This window comes from Nerophis ophidion, linkage group LG04, assembly GCF_033978795.1.
Source record: "Nerophis ophidion isolate RoL-2023_Sa linkage group LG04, RoL_Noph_v1.0, whole genome shotgun sequence".
Lineage (NCBI taxonomy): Eukaryota > Metazoa > Chordata > Actinopteri > Syngnathiformes > Syngnathidae > Nerophis > Nerophis ophidion.
In genome coordinates this window covers 74196695-74210919 of record NC_084614.1, presented here as the reverse complement: position 1 = coordinate 74210919, position 14225 = coordinate 74196695, and the positions used below count along the sequence as shown (strand labels likewise).

The following is a 14225-nucleotide window of genomic DNA, read 5'->3' as shown; positions in this document are numbered from 1 at the left end:
CTATGTTATTGTCATGTAGTGATGTAAAACAAAATGAAAACTCTGTGCTCTAGTACAGTGGTCCCCAACCTTTTTGGAGCTGCTTGAAAATTTGTCCCACAGACCGGGGGGGTTTTCATAAAGAAATACATTCATGTGTGCTTACGGACTGTATCCTTGCAGACTGTATTGATCTATATTGATATATAATGTATATATTGTGTTTTTTATGTTGATTTAATAATTTAAAAAAATATATATATATATTTATTTATTCTTTTTATGTCTTGTGCGGCCTGGTATTAATCGGTCCGCGGCCCGCTGGTTGGGGACAGCTGCTCCAGTAGACTCTGTGGCGCAACGGTAGCGTGCCTGACTCCAGATCAGAAGGTTGCGTGTTCAAATCACGTCAGGGTCAGTATTTTAAAAAAAGTTTGTTGAAGCTCATTTTGTGTCTGTTTGCCATACTATTGTCAGTCAGGGATGTAAAAAAATCATGAAAACTCTGCTCTCAGGTGGGCTCTGTGGCGCAACAGTAGGGCGTCTGACTCCAGATCAGAAAGTTTGCGCGCTCAAATCACGTCAGGGTCAATATTTAAAAAAAAGTTTCTTAAAGCTCATCTTGTGTCTGTTTGCCGTGCTTTTGTCATGTAGTGATGTAAAAAAAAAACATGAATACTCCATTCTCCGGTAGACTCTGTGGCGCAACGGTAGCGCGTCTGACTCCAGATCAGAAGGTTACGTGTTCAAATCACGTCAGGGTCAGTATTTTAAAAAAAGTTCGTTGAAGCTCATTTTGTGTTTGTTTGCCATACTATTGTCAGTTAGGGATGTAAAAAAATCATGAAAACTCTACTCTCAGGTGGGCTCTGTGGCGCATCAATAGGGCGTCTGACTCCAGATCAGAAAGTTTGCGCGCTCAAATCACGTCAGGGTCAATTTAAAAAAAAAAAAGTTTCTTAAAGCTCATCTTGTGTCTGTTTGCCGTGCTTTTGTCATGTAGTGATGTAAAAAAAAACATGAAAACACTATTCTCCAGTAGACTCTGTGGCGCAACGGTAGCGCGTCTGACTCCAGGTCAGCAGGTTGTGTGTTCAAATCACGTCAGGGTCAATGTTACCTAAAGCACTCTTTACTATGTTATTGTCATGTAGTGATGTAAAAAAAAAAAGAAAACTCTGTACTCTAGTAGAGTGGTCGCCAACCTTTTTGGAGCTGCTTGAAAATTTGTCCCACAGACCGGGGGGTTTTCATACAGAAATACAATCATGTGTGCTTACGGACTGTATCCCTGCAGACTGTATTGATCTATATTGATATATAATGTATATATTGTGTTTTTTATGTTGATTTAATAATTAAAAAATATATATATATATTTATTTATTCTTTTTATGTCTTGTGCGGCCTGGTATTAATCAGTCCGCGGCCCGCTGGTTGGGGACAGGTGCTCCAGTAGACTCTGTGGCGCAACGGTAGCGCGTCTGACTCCAGATCAGAAGGTTGCGTGTTCAAATCACGTCAGGGTCAATATTTTAAAAAAAAGTTTCTTAAAGCTCATCTTGTGTCTGTTTGCCGTGCTATTGTCATGTAGATATGTCAAAAAAAAAGAAGAAAATTCTGAACTCAGGTAGACTCTGTGGCGCAACGGTAGCGCGTCTGACTCCAGATCAGAATGTTGTGTGTTCAAATCACGTCAGGGTCGATGTTACCTAAATCTCTCTTTACTATGTTATTGTCATGTAGTAATGTAAAACAAAATGAAAACTCTGTACTCTAGTACAGTGGTCCCCAAACTTTTTGGAGCTGCTTGAAAATGTGTCCCACGGACCGGGGGGGTTTTCATAAAGAAATACAATCATGTGTGCTTACGGACTGTATCTCTGCAGACTGTATTGATCTATATTGATATATAATGTATATATTGTGTTTTTTATGTTGATTTAATAATTTAAAAAAAATATATATATACTTATTTATTCTTTTTTTGTCTTGTGCGGCCTGATATTAATCGGTCCGCAGCCCGGTGGTTGGGGAGAGGTGCTCCAGTAGACTCTGTGGCGCAACGGTAGCGCGTCTGACTCCAGATTAGAAAGTTGCGTGTTCAAATCACGTCAGGGTCAATATTTTAAAAAAAGTTTCTTGAAGCTCATTTTGTGTCTGTTTGACATACTATTGTCAGTTAGGGATGTAAAAAAAGCATGAAAACTCTGCTCTCCGGTAGACTCTGTGGCGCAACAGTAGGGCGTCTGACTCCAGATCAGAAGGTTGAGCGCTCAAATCACGTCAGGGTCAACATTTTTGAAAAAAAAGTTTCTTGAAGCTCATTTTGTGTCTGTTTGCCATACTATTGTCAGTTAGGGATGTAAAAAAAACATGAAAACTCTGTGTTCTGGTAGACTCTGTGGCGCAACGGTAGCGCGTCTGACTCCAGATCAGAAGGTTGCGTGTTCAAATCACGTCAGGGTCAATGTTACCTAAATCTCTCTTTGCCTTGTTACTGTCATGTAGTGATGTAAAAAAAAAGAAAACTCTGTACTCTAGTACAGTGGTCCCCAACCTTTTTGGAGCTGCTTGAAAATGTGTCCCACGGACCGGGGGGGTTTTCATAAAGTAATACAATCATGTGTGCTTACGGACTGTATCCTTGCAGACTGTATTGATCTATATTGATATATAATGTATATTGTGTTTTTTATGTTGATTTAATAATTTAAAAATATGTATATATATATATTTATTTATTCTTTTTATTTCTTTTGGGCCCGGTATTAATCGGTCCTCGGCCCGGTGGTTGGGGAGTTCTCCTCCAGTAGACTCTGTGGCGCAACGGTAGCGCGTCTGACTCCAGATCAGAAGGTTGCGTGTTCAAATCACGTCAGGGTCATTAATTTATAAAAAGTTTCTTGAAGCTCATTTTGTGTTTGTTTGCCGTGCTATTGTCATGTAGTGATGTGATAAAAAACATTAAACACTATATTCTGGTAGAGCGTCTGACTCCAGATCAGAAGGTTGTGCGTTCACATCACGTCAGGGTAGATGTTTCCTAAAGCATGTTTTGTCTTTCTTTGCCATGTAATTGTCTTGTAGTGATGTAAAAAAAAAAGTACTCTAGTACAGTGGTCCCCAACCTTTTTGGAGCTGCTTGAAAATTTGTCCTACAGACCGGGGGGGTTTTCATAAAGTAATACAATCATGTGTGCTTACGGACTGTATCCCTGCAGACTGTATTGATCTATATTGATATATAATGTATATATTGTGTTTTCTATGTTGATTTAATAATTTAAAAAAAATATATATATATTAATTTATTATTTTTATTTCCTGTGCGGCCTGGTATTAATCGGGGTTTGGGGACTGATACCCCAGTAGACTCTGTGGTGCAACGGTAGCGCGTCTGAGTCCAGATCAGAAGGTTGCGTGTTCAAATCACGTCAGGGTCAGTATTTAAAAAAAAGTTTGTTGAAGCTCATTTTGTGTTTGTTTGACATACTGTTGTCAGTTAGGGATGTAAAAAAAGCATGAAAACTCTGCTCTCCAGTAGACTCTGTGGCGCAACAGTAGGGCGTCTGACTCCAGATCAGAAGGTTGCGTGTTCAAATCACGTCAGGGTAGATGTTTCCTAAAGCATGTTTTGTCTTTCTTTGCCATGTAATTGTCTTGTAGTGATGTAAAAAAAAAAGTACTCTAGTACAGTGGTCCCCAACCTTTTTGGAGCTGCTTGAAAATTTGTCCTACAGACCGGGGGGGTTTTCATAAAGTAATACAATCATGTGTGCTTACGGACTGTATCCCTGCAGACTGTATTGATCTATATTGATATATAATGTATATATTGTGTTTTCTATGTTGATTTAATAATTTAAAAAAAAAATATATATATTTATTTATTATTTTTATTTCCTGTGCGGCCTGGTATTAATCGGGGTTTGGGGACTGATACCCCAGTAGACTCTGTGGTGCAACGGTAGCGCGTCTGAGTCCAGATCAGAAGGTTGCGTGTTCAAATCACGTCAGGGTCAGTATTTAAAAAAAAAGTTTGTTGAAGCTCATTTTGTGTTTGTTTGACATACTGTTGTCAGTTAGGGATGTAAAAAAAGCATGAAAACTCTGCTCTCCAGTAGACTCTGTGGCGCAACAGTAGGGCGTCTGACTCCAGATCAGAAGGTTGCGTGTTCAAATCACGTTAGGGTCCATTTTTCTTTTAAGCTCATTAAGTCTCTCCTTGCCATGCTATTGTCATGTAGTGATGTAAAAAAAACCATGAAGCCTAATATATCCAGTAGACTCTGTGGCGCAACGGTAGCGCGTCTGACTCCAGATCAGAAGGTTGCGTGTACACATCACGTTACAGTCAATTTTCTCTTCAGAAATTATTGAAGCTCATTTTGGCTCTCTTTGCCATGTTATTGTCATGTAGTGATGTAAAAAAAAAAATACATGAAAACACATTAATCTAGTAGACTCTCTGGCGCAACGGTAGCGCGTCTGACTCCAGATCAGAAGGTTGCGTGTTCAAATCACGTTAGAGTCATATTTCTCTTTAAAGTTTCTTAAAGCTCATTTAGTCTCTCTTCTCCATGATATTGTCATGTAGTGTTGTAAAAAAAACATGAAACCTCTCATTTTTAGTAGACTCTGTGGCGCAACGGTAGCGCGTCTGACTCCAGATCAGAAGGTTGCGTGTTCAAATCACGTCAGGGTCAAATTTCTTTTTAAAGTTTCTTAAAGCTCATTTAATCTCTGTTCTCTATGCTATTGTCATGTAGCAATGTAAAAAAACCATGAAAACTTAGCTGTCTGGTAGACTCTGTGGCGCAACGGTAGCGTGTCTGAGTCCAGATCAGAACTTCATTGTCTGTTAGACTCTGTGGCGCAACTGTAGCGCGTCAGGGTCAAATTCTTCTTTAAAATTTCTTAAGGCTCATTTAGTGTCACGTCAGAGTCAATAGTTTAAAAAAAGTTTCTTGAAGATCCATGATATTGTCTTTTAGAAATGTAAAAAACCAATGAAAACTCAGCATGCTAGTAGACTCTGTAGAAGGTTTTTTTGTTCAAACCACGTCAGGGTCAATTTTACTTTAAAGTTACTTAAAATTCATTTTGTCTCTTTGGCATGTTATTGTCATGTCGTGATGTAAAAAAACATGAAAACTCAGCATGCTAGTAGACTCTGTGGCGCAACGGTAGCGCATCTAACTCCAGATCAAGAGATTGTGTGTTCAAACCACTTTAGGGTCAGATTTCTCTCTAAAGTTTCTTAAAGCTAATTTAGTCTCTCTTCTCCGTGCTATTGTCTTGTAGTGATGTAAAAAAAACATGAAACCTCATATATCTGGTAGACTCTGTGGCGCAACAGTAGCGCGTCCAACTCTAGATCAGAAGGATGCGTGTACACATCACGTTACAGTCAATTTTCTCTTCAGAAATTCTTGAAGCTCATTTTGGCTCTCTTTGCCATGTTATTGTCATGTAGTGATGTAAAAAAAAAAATACATGAAAACACATTAATCTAGTAGACTCTGTGGCGCAACGGTAGCGCGTCTGACTCCAGATCAGAAGGTTGCGTGTTCAAATCACGTCAGGGTAAATTTTTTTTTTTTTAAAGTTCCTTAAAGCTCGTTTTGGCTCTCTTAACCATGCTATTGTCATGTAGTGAGGTGAAAAAAAACAGGAAAATTCTGCTTTCTGGTAGACTGTGGCGCGACGGTAGCGCTTCTGACGCCAAATCAGAAGGTTACGTGTTCAAATCACGTCAGGGTCGAATTTCTCTCTAAAGTTTCTTAAAGCTCATTTAGTCTCTGTTCTCTATGCTATTGTCATGTAGCAATGTAAAAAAACATGAAAACTTAGCTGTCTGGTAGACTCTGTGGCGCAACGGTAGCGTGTCTGATTCCAGATCAGAACTTCATTGTCTGTTAGACTCTGTGGCGCAACTGTAGCGCGTCAGGGTCAAGTTCTTCTTTAAAATTTCTTAAGGCTCATTTAGTGTCACGTCAGAGTCAATAGTTTAAAAAAGGTTTCTTGAAGATCCATGATATTGTCTTTTAGAAATGTAAAAAACCAATGAAAACTCAGCATGCTAGTAGACTCTGTGGCGCAACGGTAGCGTGTCTGACTCTAGAATAGAATTTTTTTTTGTTCAAACCACGTCATGGTCAATTTTACTTTAAAGTTACTTAAAACTCATTTTGTCTCTTTGGCATGTTATTGTCATGTCGTGATGTAAAAAAATATGAAAACTCAGCATGCTAGTAGACTCTGTGGCGCAACGGTAGCGCATCTGACTCCAGATCAAGAGATTGCGTGTTCAAACCACTTTAGGGTCAGATTTCTCTCTAAAGTTTCTTAAAGCTAATTTAGTCTCTCTTCTCCGTGCTATTGTCTTGTAGTGATGTAAAAAAAACATGAAACCTCATATATCTGGTAGACTCTGTGGCGCAACAGTAGCGCGTCCAACTCTAGATCAGAAGGATGCGTGTTAAAATCACGTTACAGTCAATTTTCTCTTCAGAAATTCGTGAAGCTCATTTTGGCTCTCTTTGCCATGTTATTGTCATGTAGTGATGTAAAAAAAAAAAATACATGAAAACACGTTAGTCTAGTAGACTCTGTGGCGCAACGGTAGCGCGTCTGACTCCAGATCAGAAGGTTGCGTGTTCAAATCACGTCAGGGTCAAGTTTCTTAAAGGTCATTTAGTCTCTGTTCTCTATGCTATTGTCATGTAGTGTTGTAAAAAAAACCATGAAAACTTAGCTATCTGGTAGACTCTGTGGCGCAACGGTAGCGCGTCTGATTCCAGATCAGAACTTCATTGTCTGTTAGACTCTGTGGCGCAACTGTAGCGCGTCAGGGTCAAGTTCTTCTTTAAAATTTCTTAAGCCTCATTTAGTGTCACGTCAGAGTCAATAGTTTAAAAAAAGTTTCTTCAAGATCCATGATATTGTCTTTTAGAAATGTAAAAAAAACAATGAAAACTCAGCATGCTAGTAGACTCTGTGGCGCAACGGTAGCGTGTCTGACTCTAGAATAGAAGGGTTTTTTTGTTCAAACCACGTCAGGGTCAATTTTACTTTAAAGTTACTTAAAACTCATTTTGTCTCTTTGGCATGTTATTGTCATGTCGTGATGTAAAAAAACATGAAAACTCAGCTTGCTAGTAGACTCTGTGGCGCAACGGTAGCGCATCTAACTGCAGATCAGAAGGTTGCGTGTTCAAATCACGTTGGGGTCAATTTTTTTTTTTAAAGTTCCTTAAAGCTCGTTTTGTCTCTCTTTGCCATGCTATTGTCATGTAGTGAGGTAAAAAAAAACTGGAAAATTCTGCTGTCTGGTAGACTGTGGTGCGACGGTAGCGCTTCTGACGCCAAATCAGAAGGTTGCGTGTTCAATTTACGTCAGTGTCAAATTTCTCTCTAAAGTTTCTTAAAGCTCATTTAGTGTCTGTTCTCCATGATATTGTCATGTCGTGATGTAAAAAAAACATGAAACCTCAGATAGTTTGTAGACTCTGTGGCGCAACGGTAGCACGTCTGACTCCAGATCAGAAGGTTGCGTGTTCAAATCACGTTAGAGTCATATTTCTCTTTAAAGTTTCTTAAAGCTCATTTAGTCTCTCTTCTCCATGATATTGTCATGTAGTGATGTAAAAAAAACATGAAACCCCTAATTTTTAGTAGACTCTGTGGCGCAACGGTAGCGCGTCTGACTCCAGATCAGAAGGTTGCGTGTTCAAATCACGTCAGGGTCAAGTTTCTTAAAGCTCATTTAGTGTCTGTTCTCTATGCTATTGTCATGTAGCAATGTAAAAAAAACATGAAAACTTAGCTGTCTGGTAGACTCTGTGGCGCAACGGTAGCGCGTCTGATTCCAGATCAGAACTTCATTGTCTGTTAGACTCTGTGGCGCAACTGTAGCGCGTCAGGGTCAAGTTCTTCTTTAAAATTTCTTAAGGCTCATTTAGTGTCACGTCAGAGTCAATAGTTTAAAAAAAGTTTCTTGAAGATCCATGATATTGTCTTTTAGAAATGTAAAAAACCAATGAAAACTCACCATGCTAGTAGACTCTGTGGCGCAACGGTAGCGTGTCTGACTCTAGAATAGAAGGTTTTTTTGTTCAAACCACGTCAGGGTCAATTTTACTTTAAAGTTACTTAAAATTAATTTTGTCTCTTTGGCATGTTATTGTCATGTCGTGATGTAAAAAAACATGAAAACTCAGCATGCTAGTAGACTCTGTGGCGCAACGGTAGCGCATCTAACTCCAGATCAAGAGATTGCGTGTTCAAACCACTTTAGGGTCAGATTTCTCTCTAAAGTTTCTTAAAGCTAATTTAGTCTCTCTTCTCCGTGCTATTTTTATGTCGTGATGTAAAAAAAACATGAAACCTCATATATCTGGTAGACTCTGTGGCGCAACAGTAGCGCGTCCAACTCTAGATCAGAAGGATGCGTGTACACATCACGTTACAGTCAATTTTCTCTTCAGAAATTCGTGAAGCTCATTTTGGCTCTCTTTGCCATGTTATTGTCATGTAGTGATGTAAAAAAAAAAATACATGAAAACACAGTGATCCAGTAGACTCTGTGGCGCAACGGTAGCGCGTCTGACTCCAGATCAGAAGGTTGCGTGTTCAAATCACGTCAGGGTCAATGTTTCCCAGAACTTGTTTTGTCTCTCTTTGCCATGTTATTGTCTTGTTGTGATGTAAAAAAAACATTAAAACTCAATGCTTCCGTAGACTCTGTGGCGCAACGGTAGTGCGGCTGACTCCAAATTAGAATGTTGTGTGTTCAAATCACGTCTGGGTCAATGTTTCCCAGAACTTGTTTTGTCTCTCTTTGCCATGCTGTTGTCATGTAGTGAGGTAAAAAAATCAGGAAAATTCTGCTCTCTGGTAGACTGTGGCGCAGATTTCTCTCTAAAGTTTCTTAAAGCTCATTAAGTCTCTCTTCTCCATGCTATTGTCATGTAGTGATGTATAAAAAACAAGACTCTTCTATCTAGTAGACTCTGTGGCGCAACGGTAGCGCGTCTGACTCCAGATCAGAAGGTTGCGTGTTCAAATCACGTCAGGGTCAATTTCTTCTCTGCAGTTTCTTAAAGCTCATTTAGTGTCTATTCTCCATGATATTGTCATGTAGTGATGTAAAAAAACCATGAAACCTCATGTTTCTGATAGACTCTGTGGCGCAACGGTCGCGCGTCTGACTCCAGATCAGAAGGTTGCGTGTTTTAATCACGTCAGGGTCAAATTCTTCTTTAGAGGTTCTTAAAGCTCATTTAGTGTATTTCCTCTATGCTATTGTCATGTAGTCATGTAAAAAACCCTTGAAACCTCACTTATCTAGCAGACTCTGTGGTGCGACAGTAGCGCGTCTTACTCCAGATCAGATAAATGCGTGTTCAAATCACGCCAGTGTAACATTCAATTTTAAAGTTTCTTACAGCTCATTTAGTTTCTTTGCTCCGTGCTATTGTCATGTAGTGATGTAAAAAAAACATGAAACCTCATGTTTTCAGTAGACTCTGTGGCGCAACGGTAGCGCGTCTGACTCCAGTTCAGAAGGATGCGTATTCAAATCACGTCAGGGTCACATTTCTAATTAAAGTTTCTTAAAGCTCATTTAGTCTCTGTTCTCCATGCTATTAAAGTTCCTAATGCTCATTATGTCTCTCTTTGCCATGCTGTTGTCATGTAGTGAGGTAAAAAAATCAGGAAAATTCTGCTCTCTGGCAGACTGTGGCGCAAATTTCTCTCTAAAGTTCCTTAAAGCTCATTAAGTCTCTCTTCTCCATGATATTGTCATGTAGTGATGTAAAAAAAACTTAAAACCTCACATATCTGGTAGACTCTGTGGCGCAACGGTAGCGCGTTTGACTCCAGATCAGAGGGTTGCGTGTTCAAATCACGTCAGTCATATTTCTCTTTAAAGTTTCTTAAAGCTCATTTAGTCTCTCTTCTCCATGATATTGTCATGTAGTGATGTAAAAAAAACATGAAACCTCTCATTTTTATTACACTCTGTGGCGCAACGGTAGCGCGTCTGACTCCAGATCAGAAGGTTGCGTGTTCAAATCACGTCAGGGTCAAATTTCTTTTTAAAGTTTCTTAAAGCTCATTTAGTCTCTGTTCTCTATGCTATTGTCATGTAGCAATGTAAAAAAACATGAAAACTTAGCTGTCTGGTAGACTCTGTGGCGCAACGGTAGCGCGTCTGATTCCAGATCAGAACTTCATTGTCTGTTAGACTCTGTGGCGCAACTGTAGCGCGTCAGGGTCAAATTCTTCTTTAAAATTTCGTAAGGCTCATTTAGTGTCACGTCAGAGTCAATAGTTTAAAAAAGGTTTCTTGAAGATCCATGATATTGTCTTTTAGAAATGTAAAAAGCCAATGAAAACTCAGCATGCTAGTAGACTCTGTGGCGCAACGGTAGCGTGTCTGACTCTAGAATAGGTTTTTTTGTTCAAACCACGTCAGGGTCAATTTTACTTTAAAGTTACTTAAAATTCATTTTGTCTCTTTGGCATGTTATTGTCATGTAGTGATGTAAAAAAACATGAAAACTCAGCATGCTAGTAGACTCTGTGGCGCAACGGTAGCGCATCTAACTCCAGATCAAGAGATTGCGTGTTCAAACCACTTTAGGGTCAGATTTCTCTCTAAAGTTTCTTAAAGCTAATTTAGTCTCTCTTCTCCGTGCTATTGTCTTGTAGTGATGTAAAAAAAACATGAAACCTCATATATCTGGTAGACTCTGTGGCGCAACAGTAGCGCGTCTGACTCCAGATCAGAAGGATGCGTGTACACATCACGTTAGAGTCAATTTTCTCTTCAGAAATTCTTGAAGCTCATTTTGGCTCTCTTTGCCATGTTATTGTCATGTAGTGATGTAAAAAAAAAAATACATGAAAACACATTAATCCAGTAGACTCTGTGGCGCAACGGTAGCGCGTCTGACTCCAGATCAGAAGGTTGCGTGTTCAAATCACGTCAGGGTCAATTTTTTTTTTTAAAGTTCCTTAAAGCTCGTTTTGTCTCTCTTAACCATGCTATTGTCATGTAGTGAGGTAAAAAAAAACAGGAAAATTCTGCTTTCTGGTAGACTGTGGCGCGACGGTAGCGCTTCTGACGCCAAATCAGAAGGTTACGTGTTCAAATCACGTCAGGGTCGAATTTCTCTCTAAAGTTTCTTAAAGCTCATTTAGTCTCTGTTCTCTATGCTATTGTCATGTAGCAATGTAAAAAAACATGAAAACTTAGCTGTCTGGTAGACTCTGTGGCGCAACGGTAGCGTGTCTGATTCCAGATCAGAAATTCATTGTCTGTTAGACTCTGTAGCGTGTCAGGGTCAAGTTCTTCTTTAAAATTTCTTAAGGCTCATTTAGTGTCACGTCAGAGTCAATAGTTTAAAAAAGGTTTCTTGAAGATCCATTATATTGTCTTTTAGAAATGTAAAAAACCAATGAAAACTCAGCATGCTAGTAGACTCTGTGGCGCAACGGTAGCGTGTCTGACTCTAGAATAGAATTTTTTTTTGTTCAAACCACGTCATGGTCAATTTTACTTTTAAGTTACTTAAAACTCATTTTGTCTCTTTGGCATGTTATTGTCATGTAGTGATGTAAAAAAACATGAAAACTCAGCATGCTAGTAGACTCTGTGGCGCAACGGTAGCTCATCTAACTCCAGATCAAGAGATTGTGTGTTCAAACCACTTTAGGGTCAGATTTCTCTCTAAAGTTTCTTAAAGCTAATTTAGTCTCTCTTCTCCGTGCTATTGTCTTGTAGTGATGTAAAAAAACATGAAACCTCATATATCTGGTAGACTCTGTGGCGCAACAGTAGCGCGTCCAACTCTAGATCAGAAGGATGCGTGTACACATCACGTTAGAGTCAATTTTCTCTTCAGAAATTCTTGAAGCTCATTTTGGCTCTCTTTGCCATGTTATTGTCATGTAGTGATGTAAAAAAAAAATACATGAAAACACATTAGTCTAGTAGACTCTGTGGCGCAACGGTAGCGCGTCTGACTCCAGATCAGAAGGTTGCGTGTTCAAATCACGTCAGGGTCAATTTTTTTTTTAAAGCTCATTTTGTCTCTCTTAGCCATGCTATTGTCATGTAGTGAGGTAAAAAAACCAGGAAAATTCTGCTCCCTGGTAGACTGTGGCACAACGGTAGCGCTTCTGACGCCAAATCAGAAGGTTGTGTGTTCAATTTACGTCAGGGTCGAATTTCTCTCTAAAGTTTCTTAAAGCTCATTTAGTGTCTGTTTTCCATGATATTGTCATGTCGTGATGTAAAACAAACATGAAACCTCAGATAGCTGGTAGACTCTGTGGCGCAACGGTAGCGCGTCTGACTCCAGATCAGAAGATTGCGTGGTCAAATTCTTCTTTAAAGTTTCCCTCTCTGCATGAAAGTTTAAAATGAGCATATATTAATGCAGCATGAACAAGAATGTTTTAATGTAGACACATAAAATCATCATACTGCTGTGATTATATGCAGCCATTGTTCATTCAAGGCTAAGGCAAAATTATCGCGATATATATATCTTGACATGGCCTAAAAATATCGAGATATTATTAAAAGGCCTTATCGCCCAGCCCTGAGTACAACACAAGGTAGGACAGGTGTGTGTGGGTGTGTGTGAATTGGCATACATTGTGTGTGGTCTTGTGATAATGACCCCCCCCCCCCCCCCCCCCCCCCCCAAACTTCACAGACCCGTATTCCTTTCCGCTCTTCCCACTGTTCTTGCACTTCTTCTCACAAATCACTTGACAAATGGACTACCCACAGGTGTTGTTACAACTCCCCCTCCACACACACACACACACACACACACACACACACTCTATGGGAATGAGGGGCGACGTTCCCATTGTTCTCAGCTGCCATTGCCTTAAAGTCAACCCCACCTCCCCCATTTAGCCTAGCCCAGCGGGACACCGTGCCACCAGACTACTGGGAATCCAGTCATAACCAACCGGCTGGGCTCAAGGTCCTGGCACCGGGCCCACGCCCAGTGAATTCAACAAGCGGTGGTGGATAGTGTCTGAGAGCGGGACTCTCCCAGTGTGGACCTCAAGATAAGGAGCAAGTTATGAGTGTTTCTGGAGGGGGAAGAAAGGCCGAGTTTGTTGTGTCAACACATCTCAGTTTTAGACCTGCCTTTTCAACGACTGTTTACATGCACACAGCAGACCAGCTTATTGGGAGAAAATGTCATAAAAGGTTTGGTATTTGATTAAAAGTAGTATAGTCCAAACACCCGATGTTCGTTACCAGTTGACTTGTTAGAACCACTCTGCCGTGTTACAAAATCTCATCTCAGACTTTTGCAGGGTTTTGGAACACCTGCAATCCTCTGCGAGCAACAAGCCCACCGCGTGCTTTGTTTTCATGCCTTCCCGCTCCACACCGCCATGATGGCTCCTGTTTTCAGAACAAATGATTTACGGGCAAACTAGACAAAACACCAGCAGCTAAAGGGGCCAATCTGCCCGACACATCTCTCCTCCTGCAAATGTGATTCCTAACCAAGATTTTATCATTGGCCTGCTATCAAACTAGTTAGTGAGCCGCGTTTGAAAGCATTGTCCCGCTTTCTTGTGGGTCTTTCTTCCTCTACTCTGCTGATTCATCAGGAGTATTTACTGTGTATGAGGTGGAACAGAAACACAATGTTTTTTTTTTTTTACACCTGATGCTAAATGAGGCTCTCAGATTTGGGGCTTGTGGTGGTAATCGTGCTTCTGAATCATGCATGGACTTTGTGTGTCTGAAGGGTCTTTAGGAGCGCTGGCCCGAGCGCAGGGAGTAGCCCCTGTGCCTCATTATCGCAGCAGTGCACCTGTGATCGCTCTGATATTCTCTTTGAGAGCATTAGGGGTTGTCAGCGGGGGATTTTTAGGGGGGCAGGGATTTTGCCATTTTTGATCCCGGTGAATTAGGTGTGGCATGCTCGACCGACAGCTCTGCTCACGTCTGTTGGCTGGAATAAAAGGAGTGGCAGTGTTTGTGAACGGGGCTTTGTTGTGTTCGGGACGGGAACAGCATCAATGCTAATATGCACAGAAATAAACACAATAACCGACAATGAAGAGTAACAGCTGGTCCTCCAATGTCTAATATAATTACATGGTATTAGAGTTGGGCTTCACGGTGGCGGAGGGGTTAGTGCGTCTGCCTCACAATACGAAGGTCCTGCAGTCCTGGGTTCAAATCCAGG

General features: G+C 40.4%; 1 protein-coding gene and 22 non-coding genes across 24 annotated transcripts in view; all 23 read left to right on the top strand.

Moving 5' to 3' along the window:
• The window catches only part of mcama (melanoma cell adhesion molecule a), a 153902-nt gene that overhangs the window by 64701 nt on the left and 74976 nt on the right, over nt 1–14225 (top strand). The gene's annotated exons all lie outside the window — the stretch shown is intronic.
• On the top strand, nt 326–397 carry trnaw-cca (transfer RNA tryptophan (anticodon CCA)). Its single transcript has one exon. It is a non-coding gene; the product is annotated as a tRNA-Trp (tRNA).
• Nucleotides 673–744, top strand: trnaw-cca (transfer RNA tryptophan (anticodon CCA)). Its single transcript has one exon. It is a non-coding gene; the product is annotated as a tRNA-Trp (tRNA).
• Nucleotides 1438–1509, top strand: trnaw-cca (transfer RNA tryptophan (anticodon CCA)). Its single transcript has one exon. It is a non-coding gene; the product is annotated as a tRNA-Trp (tRNA).
• On the top strand, nt 1613–1684 carry trnaw-cca (transfer RNA tryptophan (anticodon CCA)). Its single transcript has one exon. It is a non-coding gene; the product is annotated as a tRNA-Trp (tRNA).
• Nucleotides 2031–2102, top strand: trnaw-cca (transfer RNA tryptophan (anticodon CCA)). Its single transcript has one exon. It is a non-coding gene; the product is annotated as a tRNA-Trp (tRNA).
• Nucleotides 2378–2449, top strand: trnaw-cca (transfer RNA tryptophan (anticodon CCA)). Its single transcript has one exon. It is a non-coding gene; the product is annotated as a tRNA-Trp (tRNA).
• Nucleotides 2795–2866, top strand: trnaw-cca (transfer RNA tryptophan (anticodon CCA)). The gene has a single exon. It is a non-coding gene; the product is annotated as a tRNA-Trp (tRNA).
• trnaw-cca (transfer RNA tryptophan (anticodon CCA)) lies at nt 3354–3425 on the top strand. Its single transcript has one exon. It is a non-coding gene; the product is annotated as a tRNA-Trp (tRNA).
• On the top strand, nt 3933–4004 carry trnaw-cca (transfer RNA tryptophan (anticodon CCA)). Its single transcript has one exon. It is a non-coding gene; the product is annotated as a tRNA-Trp (tRNA).
• Nucleotides 4445–4516, top strand: trnaw-cca (transfer RNA tryptophan (anticodon CCA)). The gene has a single exon. It is a non-coding gene; the product is annotated as a tRNA-Trp (tRNA).
• Nucleotides 4617–4688, top strand: trnaw-cca (transfer RNA tryptophan (anticodon CCA)). Its single transcript has one exon. It is a non-coding gene; the product is annotated as a tRNA-Trp (tRNA).
• On the top strand, nt 5501–5572 carry trnaw-cca (transfer RNA tryptophan (anticodon CCA)). The gene has a single exon. It is a non-coding gene; the product is annotated as a tRNA-Trp (tRNA).
• Nucleotides 6590–6661, top strand: trnaw-cca (transfer RNA tryptophan (anticodon CCA)). The gene has a single exon. It is a non-coding gene; the product is annotated as a tRNA-Trp (tRNA).
• trnac-gca (transfer RNA cysteine (anticodon GCA)) lies at nt 7146–7217 on the top strand. The gene has a single exon. It is a non-coding gene; the product is annotated as a tRNA-Cys (tRNA).
• Nucleotides 7490–7561, top strand: trnaw-cca (transfer RNA tryptophan (anticodon CCA)). The gene has a single exon. It is a non-coding gene; the product is annotated as a tRNA-Trp (tRNA).
• On the top strand, nt 7662–7733 carry trnaw-cca (transfer RNA tryptophan (anticodon CCA)). Its single transcript has one exon. It is a non-coding gene; the product is annotated as a tRNA-Trp (tRNA).
• On the top strand, nt 8564–8635 carry trnaw-cca (transfer RNA tryptophan (anticodon CCA)). Its single transcript has one exon. It is a non-coding gene; the product is annotated as a tRNA-Trp (tRNA).
• trnaw-cca (transfer RNA tryptophan (anticodon CCA)) lies at nt 8993–9064 on the top strand. The gene has a single exon. It is a non-coding gene; the product is annotated as a tRNA-Trp (tRNA).
• trnaw-cca (transfer RNA tryptophan (anticodon CCA)) lies at nt 9509–9580 on the top strand. Its single transcript has one exon. It is a non-coding gene; the product is annotated as a tRNA-Trp (tRNA).
• Nucleotides 10005–10076, top strand: trnaw-cca (transfer RNA tryptophan (anticodon CCA)). The gene has a single exon. It is a non-coding gene; the product is annotated as a tRNA-Trp (tRNA).
• On the top strand, nt 10916–10987 carry trnaw-cca (transfer RNA tryptophan (anticodon CCA)). The gene has a single exon. It is a non-coding gene; the product is annotated as a tRNA-Trp (tRNA).
• trnaw-cca (transfer RNA tryptophan (anticodon CCA)) lies at nt 11989–12060 on the top strand. The gene has a single exon. It is a non-coding gene; the product is annotated as a tRNA-Trp (tRNA).